Source organism: Herpailurus yagouaroundi, unplaced genomic scaffold (genome assembly GCF_014898765.1).
Source record: "Herpailurus yagouaroundi ecotype Mexico unplaced genomic scaffold, PumYag 250, whole genome shotgun sequence".
Taxonomy (NCBI): domain Eukaryota; kingdom Metazoa; phylum Chordata; class Mammalia; order Carnivora; family Felidae; genus Herpailurus; species Herpailurus yagouaroundi.
The window spans coordinates 615,400-625,341 of NW_024412467.1; the positions used below are offsets into that span (position 1 = coordinate 615,400).

At 46.0% G+C, this 9,942-nt stretch overlaps 2 non-coding genes across 2 annotated transcripts; one reads left to right on the top strand and one right to left on the bottom strand.

Annotated features, from left to right (window-relative positions):
- Positions 1-311: 311 nt before the first annotated feature.
- Positions 312-384, bottom strand: TRNAV-AAC (transfer RNA valine (anticodon AAC)). Its single transcript has one exon. It is a non-coding gene; the product is annotated as a tRNA-Val (tRNA).
- Positions 385-5,431: 5,047 nt separating this feature from the next.
- Positions 5,432-5,514, top strand: TRNAL-UAA (transfer RNA leucine (anticodon UAA)). The gene has a single exon. It is a non-coding gene; the product is annotated as a tRNA-Leu (tRNA).
- The last annotated feature ends 4,428 nt before the right edge of the window (positions 5,515-9,942 follow it).

Here is a 9,942-nt window from a genome sequence, read left to right on the forward strand (position 1 = left end):
GCCTATCCCTTCCGGTTTCTGCTCCAGGCGGATGCAGACGCCCGCCCCGCTGGACAGCCTCCCCCCCCCCCCCACAGCCCCGCAGAATCTTCCCCCACCCCGGTGGTGAGGATTCAACAGTGTCTGGTTGAACAAGGAGAGGAAGTGAGGCTCAGCTCTGGGCTTGTTTCTAATATAATTCTTGTAATTAAAAGTTCTGGGCTGCAAAGAGAGCACAAAGATTTGAGGCTGGGTGGAAATGTGAGTAAATTTAGGTAGATGGTTTCTGGAACAGAACTTGGGGGGGGGGAAAAAAAAAAAAGCAAACCCGCTGTTTCCGCCCGGTTTCGAACCAGGGACCTTTTGCGTGTTAGGCAAACGTGATAACCACTACACTACGGAAACACGCTGGCTCACAAGCTTTACTTTCCTGAATTAGTTAAATTTAACCTTAAATTTAGCCTTCCCTGGAGGCTGTACTCTGGGTGGAGGCAAATGTTTTCCACTCCACACTTTCCAGTTCTTTGACCCCACAACGTCTGCACTGGATAATTCGGGGCCAGGCCGGTGTTACCCCAGGGCCCAGCTACTCTGCAGACACCTGGCGGGGAAATCCTGGGCCGACTCCTGGGGGTGTCCTCATCTGCCGTTGGCTCCTGCCTCTGACCTTGTAAGACGCTCTGACCTTCACCTCTCCACGACTGAACAGTGTCCTGTAGGAGCCGGAGCCGACTGGCGAGAGGACGCTCGTCTCCGGCCACAGGTGGCGTCCACGTGGCCAGCACACCCGCGCTGTGTCTGAATCGCTGGGCATCGCCGCGCAGCCATCGGTCCGGGATAGGCTGGCCTCGCTTCCGCCGACCACCTAGGAGAGACAGGTACCGGACGTCGTCTCTGTTGCCAAAGGGACAAACGGCCCCACGGACTCCTTGCTCTGTGGAGCCGAGGGGCCTGGAGAACTGAGATCCCATCAGACACAACGTCCACCTGAGCGCTTTTCCTTCGCGCTGGAGGCCTATTGGGATCCTGGCGGTGAGGTTTGTCAGACACCTGCTTTAAACACTCCTGAATGAGACACTTTACCCAGGCTTGAAAACACAAGACAGGGCAGTGTTCGTGCAAAGATGTACAACAAGAAATACATCGCCTGGATGGGCTTGGGAGAGTGTAAACACGAGGCAGAAGAAAATTATCCGTGGACTAATCAGCAGTGAGCTAATATGTAGATCTATTTCTCCCACTATGGATTTATTATGGTTTCGTGCATATATTGGCAGCTTCCTCATGCATAATTAGCTTAGCTTTGTGAACCATATCCAGCGGTCTTTACCGAGCCTGAGGAATGTGCTGATTCCTTGTCCTGCTTTTTTATTTCATAACAAAGAGACCAAGCTATTATTTTACAGTCTTTCCCATCCAGGGGATGTCTGCTCCACTGGGCTGCAGGGGTCTGGGGTCTGGCAGACTTTTCCATTTCCTTATTTCTTTCTGGCTTCCATAAGGAGCCACCAAAAAAGCATTTTCAACAAAGCCTGAGCACCTGCGACTGGCAAATACTCTCAGAATACAGAACCAGGGGCACTGACTTGGGGGACAATTGTAGAAGCTATGGAGATATAGATGCTGCCAACTTTATTCAACATTATTATTTATTTCTGGGACAGAGAGAGACAGAGCATGAACGGGGGAGGGGCAGAGAGAGAGGGAGACACAGAATCGGAAGCAGGCTCCAGGCTCCGAGACACAGAATCGGAAGCAGGCTCCAGGCTCTGAGCCATCAGCCCAGAGCCTGACGCGGGGCTCGAACTCACGGACCGCGAGATCGTGACCTGGCTGAAGTCGGCCGCTTAACCGACTGCGCCACCCAGGCGCCCCAGATGCTGCCAACTTTAGCTCACAAACGATAGCTACACCAGCATAAGCTTCCATCAGCAGGACGCGAGGATTGTTCTGTCCTCTTTTCTGCGGTAAAGAACACATGCGGTTTTCTGATTTTTCACACTTAACATATGTAGAGTCAGATCTCATGTTATTTTGCATTTGCATACATTACTAGCAATATTAACTGTTCAATATCTTTGTTAATCTTTTCAGATTCTTCTTTGTCTTGGCTTTGATGAGCACCCTGTTCCTTTTTTTTTTTTTTTTACCCATCATATGTTGAATTTTCTGTCTGATTTTGCTGATTTCCACGACTTCTTACTCCATAATATAGAGCAGGCTGTCAGTTTTATTTTTTAAAAATTTAAAAGTTCATTTATTTATTCTGAGAGAGAGAGTACAAGCAGGAGAGGGGCAGAGAGAAGGAGAGGCAGAATCCCAAGCAGGCTCCGCGCCATCAGCACAGAGCCCAACGCAGGGCTTGAACTCAGGAACCCTGAGATCATGACCTGAGCCGAGATCCAGAGTCGGACGCTTAACCAACTGTGCCACTCAGGTGCCCCTAAGCTGTCATTTTTAAATGTCTCAGTTATCTTTTACTGTAGTCATACCTGTCCATTTACTGTCCCATTGTGGCCTTCACTTGAATATTTGATTTGGATGAAGTAAACCATACCAGCCGTTGGCGCTTTTATGGTTTTTTTTCCTTAAGTCCTCCCTGACCTCCAGGTCATAAAGACACTTTTCTTCATACATTTCCATTAATTTTTACCTCTCACATTTAGGTATTTACACTCTCTAGCTAAGTATATTTTATAAACTCTACAGACAATTCTACTCTGTGTTAAGAATCACAATAATCGGGGCAACAAAAGCAAAAATAAACAAGTGGGACTACATCAGATCAAAATCTTCTGCACAGCAAAGGAAACCATCAACCAGTCAATAAAAAGGCAACCTATGGAATGGGAGAAAATGTTTGCAAACCATGTATCTGATATGGGGTTAGTATCAAAAAATTATAAAGGACTCATACAACTAATAGCAAAAAATAAACAAACACACACACACGCACACACACACACCAAACAATCCCATTTTAAAATGGGCAGAGGATCTGAAGGGACATTTTTGCAGAGAAGACACCCAGACGGCCAACAGACACATGAGAACGTGCTCACTCATCATCGGGGAAATACAAATGAAAAACACAATGAGATATCACCTCACACCTGTTAGGATGGTTAGTCTTAAAAAGATAAGAAATAACAGGTGTTGGTGAGGATGTGGAGGAAAGAGAACTCCCATCATGCACCGTTGGTGGGAATGTAAATTGGCGCAGCCCCTGTGGAAAACAGCACGGAGGGTCCTCAGAACTACCGTGAGGTCCAGCAATTCCCCTTCTGGGTGTTCATCAGAAGAAAACAAAAACGCTAACTTGAAAAGATGGATGCATCCCACGTTCACTGCGGTATTGTTTACAATAGGCAGGATGGGGACACAGCCTAAGGGTCCCTCGGTGTGTGAACGGATGAAGACAACGTGGGAAATATACACGAGGAATATCGTTCAGCTGAAAGGAAGAACGAAATCTTGCCCTTTGAGACAACACGAGTGGATCTGGAGGGCATTATGCTAAGTGAGATAAGTCAGAGAAAGACAAATACTGCATGACCTCACTTCTGTGCGAAATCTTAAAACGAACAGGCAAAAACAAAAACAAAAACTTGAGTTCATAGATACAGAGAACAGATTGGCAGTTGCTAGGAGGTGGAGGGTGTGGGGGTGGGCAAAATGGGTGAAGGGGGCAAAAAGTACACATTTCCAGTTATGAAAGAAATAAGTCCTGGGGATATAAGATACACCGCGGTGACTCCAGTTAACGATACTGTGTTGCATGTTTGCAAGTTGCTAAGAAAGTAGATTTCAAAAGTTCTCATCACGAGAAAGAGAATCGTAACTGTATGGTGATGGACGTTACCTAGACTTATTGTGGTTATCGTTTTGCAATGTACGATATTTAATCATTAAATTTTACACCTGAAAATAAAGTCATATGTCAATTATGCATCGATTTAAAAAATTGGCAACAAAAAGAATCACAATAATAGAAGAATATAAAAGCCCTTGCGTGTGCCAATGTGTGGGAACTCCTTTCTCCGACATGCCCTTTGTTGCACCCACCACTCACTCTTCCCAGTTCAGCTCTGACCCAGGCACGGACTTGGCATTGACCCAGCCTGGATCTCCCTCAACAGGCAAAGGCAAGAAGCTTCTAGGCCATCTCTTGGCTCGCTAGCACAGAGTATCTAAAAGGCCAGAGACAGAGCTCTGAGCTGATGGACCAATGAAATGAGTGACACATTCCTTTCTCGTGGCTTTACCAGCCAATACAGGACATGGTTTTGAACTTGGTGAGCTCTGTGCATTGCTAGCAAAAGCTGGACTCTTTCTGCCTCAGTGGTTTCAAGCCGGAGGAGGGCGGTGCTTAGACCTTTCATGCTTGTGTGGTACAGCTGACAATCTTCTCATATTGCAGTTCTCTATCCAGGTAACCAAAATAGCACAGGAGTATTTATTTATTATGGTGCCTCTCAATAGGTGTTCTATGATGTTTGCACATTAGTTCTATTCCAAACCCTACATCAGGATTAGTTTCATCTCTGATTCCGGAAGCCTTCACAAACTTTCAAGACAAGCCCCCAAATCCCCATCTGGAACCTGCTTTAATGAGTTCTTCATCAGCCCACTCCCTGAAGTGTCTGACCGTGTCTTACTGACTTAGTATTACGTGCACCTGGCTCGGTGCCTAGCGCACAGTAGGTACTCAGGAAAGAGACTTCATCAGTGGAGAGTTGGAACTCTCGGTTAAAACACTTCCTTTATTAGAACCAATGTCACGTATTAAACTCCAAACTCCATATGTATGCGGTAGGGTTTTCTAAACTTACTCCAAGGGCAGGTTGTCTCAATATTAACTCTTCTCTGGTTCCAGACCTGAAACCCTCACCCGGACAGTTAGATTCAATGGGCTCGGAATGGGGGCTGAGATTCAGCAGGCAAAACAGTGTTCTCTGATGAGTAATGAAAAGTACAGATACCACCTTTGTAGAGTTAGAGACATAGTTCACGCAGCTGCATTCTCCTCACCTCTCACTCCACTTCCTGTTCCCTTTGGTTTTCTTTCCAAATCCACTAAAAGAAGGGTCTTCTCTTGAGCGTAAGTGGTGACAAAGTGAGTTGAATCTGATGAGTATTCCTGTAGCATCCTGTGTTTTTTATGTCATAGTATTTCTCATTTTGATGCAGGTCCGTGAGATCAGGCATATTTCAGTCTTTCCCTAACACCCGCCGTAATGTATGGTACAAATTAGTGATTACGTAATAGTTGTTGAAAAGAAACATTTTCATTAGTTTTCTTTTACCCCCAAGAAGCATTATAAGGAATTGTTTCCTCTCGGCATGTTAGAGCCTGGTCACAGATTTCCCAGGTATATTCATAACTTTCCAGGAATTAGCAATTCTAATTAATTCTAATTCAGTAATTTTGACATCAGAGTTTGCATGTGCCACCGGGATGGCCGAGTGGTTAAGGCGTTGGACTTAAGATCCAATGGGCGTGTGCCCGCGTGGGTTCGAACCCCACTCCCGGTATGCATACTTTATGCGCGATAAAAATTCCCTCCTGGGGAGTCAATCCGGTATTGCAGCTGGGTCTGAGTTTCTATTAGCCAACTTGACAAACTCTAATCAGTGGATTCAGATAACCTACATGTAACGTCATCGCTGACATGTTGGTGTTAAAATCCACTGTCTCGCTACCCTGTTTTCTAGGTGTTCCTTCATTGTGGCCTTACTGTTTGCCTTTGAAAACAACCTCGACTGGTTTCCCTGGGGTTTCCCGCACCCAGCTGCAATGAACCCAGATCCACTTTTCAAATGGCATCATGCTGCTTCTTGAGTGGCTCCGAGTTTGCAACAGCGGGTTCCTGGCTCCTCTCTCCTCTGTGGTGTGTTCTCCGTCCCACGCCTTGGCTCTCCCGTACATTCCACAGCTCATCAGCACGATTGCTTTATGCAGCCGATCGTATTTAGAGTGATTCAAATTGGGAAAAAATACTCCTTTTATGTACCTTCTTCACGGGGTAGCCACCTCCTGGGATACTCACTCTTTCTTGTGTCTCTGGGCTCGTATCCCTTCTCCCTGAATTCCTCCTTCTCACGACGTCTCCTGTTGCGCAGGTCTGCTGGTCATCCGCCCTTCAGATTTTGTGTGTCTGGGCAGACCTTAATGTCTTCTTCATGGTTGGAAAATATTTTTTGCGTGATAGAGAATTCATGGTCAAGAGTTTCTGTTCTTTTGGGGTTTTGTTTGTTTTGTCTCTCATCACTTTCAAGTGTCATTCCCTTGTGCTTTGGCATACTTACTTTCTGGTGAGAAGTCTGCTGTAATTTTTATCTTTTTCAGCTATATGTAATATGTATTTCGTTCTTTGACCGCCTTCAGCACTCTCTTTTATTTGTTTTCAGCAGTATGACTATGAGGTAGAGTCCCCCCCCCCACCCCAACCAATATAAAATGCTTAGAGTTCTCTGATCTTGGAGCCGGGGTTGGATGAATTTCATTATCTTGGGAAAGTACTCAGTCTTTATCTCTTCAAATATTTTTTTCTATTTTTTTCTCTCTTTCTTTGCCTTCTGGGATTTCAACAATAAATATATGAGACTATTTGGCATTAATCAATAACTCTTTAATGATCTTTTTTTCCCAGTCTTTTTTTCTTGGTGTTTCAGGCTGGGTAGACTCTACTGACCTTCCTTCAACTGCCCCTCAGACCAGAGTCTCCTGGGGAGACATTAAAGGCATTCTTTATCTCTGTTACTGTGTGTAGGTTTTTACAAATTTTTTTGGCATATCTATTTGATGTTTAGTTTCCAACAATCTACTGAAATTTCTCATCTGCTGACGTACGTGGTCCATTTTTCCACTGGAGCCTTTAACATAATAACCATGGGTACCCGAAATTCCCTTTCCGACAGTTTCATCCATCATGTGAGACATATCTGAATCTCATTTTGCTGCTTTGTCTCTTGACAGTGAATGGTTTCTTCCCGCTTTTATGAGCGTCTCAGAATTTTTCACTAGCTGCTGGACACAGTGTGAGGGCTGTTGTAGCCGGTGAGGTTAGTAGTATCTAAGCCAGAGACCGATACGTCCCTTCTACTAGGCTATTAATGTGTGAGGTTGAAATTGAAGCAGGAGTTGAGATATGTTTGTATTTTATCGTTGCTATATTTTCCATCAGAGCACAACCGGCTTCAGATTCTTTTGGCTCTTCTTTGGGTTTGGGGTGAGGCTTAATTTCTTGCTTTTTCAATGTTTTTGCTCGACCCTCAGCTGTATGCCTTCTCTGTACAAGTTTCAGAGAGGGCTTCTCTCCTTGGGTTTCTTGCCTTCCCCCAGCGCTACACTTCTGTTTCTTGATAACTAGCGCTCGCTGGTCTAGGGGGTCGTGTGGGAGGCTTGAGCCCCAGTCTTCCTGTGCTCTGTGATCCTGGGGCTCTGGGGTGTGACCTGCTCGCCCCCCCACCCCCCACCCCCCCGCAGCTGACATTCTCTAGTATTCTGGGCCCAGTAATAAAAGCCCGGACTACTGACGGAGGCTTTCTCTGCGCTCTTGCCCTGCCCCTGAGAGTGCTCGGTGAAGTGTGGGTAACCCCCCCCCCCACCTCCGCCCATCCAAACACTGGACCCAGCGGTCCCAGCCCCCTGCTGGCCAACACTTGGGTGTCAGCAATTCACTACGAAATGATGAATTTTAGCTGGACTTTTCTGACCCTCTTGCCTGGAGGCCCCGTCTTCATACCACTGCTTTTGGGTGAGACAGTGCTCATGTCCCATCTCTGCTGGAGGCAACTGTTTTCCTTAGATTGCATACTGTCTGGTCGCTCTGAGACCTCAGCTCTTCGTGGATGCACAGAAACTTACAATTTTTTTTTTACATGATCTAGATTTTTGGTTGTTAGATTAGGAGCAACACTCTTTCCAGCTCTATTCATGTTAAGTGAGAGCTCGAGTCCTCTAGGATTTTACTCTGAACATAAATGACGCCATACTATTCATTGCCTGTGATATTATTGTACTGATCTTTTGCGAATCCGGCATGATAAGAAATCACAGTAAGTCAGAGATAGATCTACTTATAATGGTGGCGTGGTAAAAATGAGCATTTGATGTCTCTCTATCCAAAAATCCACTAAAAAAAGAAAGAAAGGGGGGGTGTTTTTTACAGCAGAAACACATAAGGACAATCATAGGAAAGTAAAGGGTGGCACCCAAGTTTTGAAAACCAAATGGCAGAAGGACTGGCGAGATACTCCAGGAGAGGTTTGTTTTAAGCCAGAATTGGGAAAAGCTGCATAAAAATACAACTTCTCTTGTGAAAACTGACCTCCTAAACTTAAAAAATTGGCAGCTGCAGGGATTAATATGTAGACCGTGAAAGTAAGAGTGAGAATAGAATTTGGCCGAATGTCACTTGCAAGGAATTTAGAACTGCAGACCCTCTCCCTCAATTTCAAGATATGGGGGGGGGGGGTACTACCCCTCCAGACTGTGGCAGGACATCTGGAGGATAATTTCATTGAGAAAAACAGAGGCTCACCTGCCTGGAAGACACCAACAAATTGGAAAGGTGTATTCCATGGTACAAACCAATGGAATTCTATCTTATCTTGGCTCCGATTCATAGTCAGGACTATCCTATCCCGCAGCACACTAGAAGGTTTGTTTCTGAAAATCTGCCCAGCCCGCTTACGGACGCTGACGGGGAAGAGTTTCCCAACCAACTGGCCCAGCCATATCAACGGAAAATGAATTTCCCCTTTAAGAGCTCCACCCAAATGCTCTGAGCTTCTGGTCAGGCAGGAATTGGAGAGAATGGGGCCTAGATACTGCCTACTAAGTAAGGGTGAAGGTCTCAGGTTACACCTGGCCTTTCTCCAACACCACCTTCCTTGCTGGTCAAAGGTGGGGGTCTGAGCTGTCCACTGGGTCCTTTCAGATGGTGAACGGGAGGGTGGGGGTATTGGGACAGTGTTTCCTGCGGTGTGTTGCTGGAGTAGAGTTTTCCTGTCTGAAAGTTGTCTGTCTTGCTCGGCTGCTCTCTTCATGATCGTTTGGCTAGAGAGAGATGGCTTTCCTGTAATTTCCTGGGTGATAGGAGTGTCTTTGGTCCTACTGAGGTGCCTCCGGCTGGGCTCCTGGTGGCTCCCGGATGAGGGTCACCAGAAAGACCAAGCCATGATTAGAAGCTGGGAATGCTCAGCCCTGCCCCCAATTCTCTTAAGAAGGGAAAAGGACTGAAAATGGGGTGTGTGATCAATCACATCCACATGATGAAGCCTCCATAAAAATCACCGAAGTGTAAGATTCAGAGAGCTCTAGGTTGGTGAACTGAACTCACTCAACTCACTTGAGTTTGTACCTCAATGTACTGGGAGGGTGACCTCCCCCCAGCTCCCCAGGGACAGGCACTCCCGTGCTTGAGATCCTCTCAGACCACAGGTGCCTGCCCAACCGTATCCTTTATCAGACCCTTTAATAACCTGCTAGATGTGTCTAAGTGTTTCCCTGAGCTCTGTGAACTGTGCTAGCAAATAACGGGGAGGCGCTCATGGGACCCTCCAATTTGTTGCCAAGTTGGACAGAGTTGTGGGTAACCTGGGGCCCACAACTCGCCTTTGACATCTAAAGTGAGCACAGTCTCGTGAGACTGAACCCTTAACCTGTGGGATCCGACACCAGCTTCAGATAGAGAGTGTCAGAATTGAGTTACACCCAAGACATCCAGCTGGTGTTGAATTGCTTGGTGGGAGGAAAAACCCCACACATTTGGTGACCACAAGTGTAAAGTGTTCTGTGTAAGTTGTAAAGGAGACACGCAGGAGAAAAAAAAAAAAACAACAACAGTTTTTTTCCCGCTAACACGCTTCTCAGCCCAAATTCCTCCTTTTATTTTTTCCTTTTTTTTAATTTAAATTTTATTTAGTTAACATGCAGTGCCATATTGGTTTTCGGAA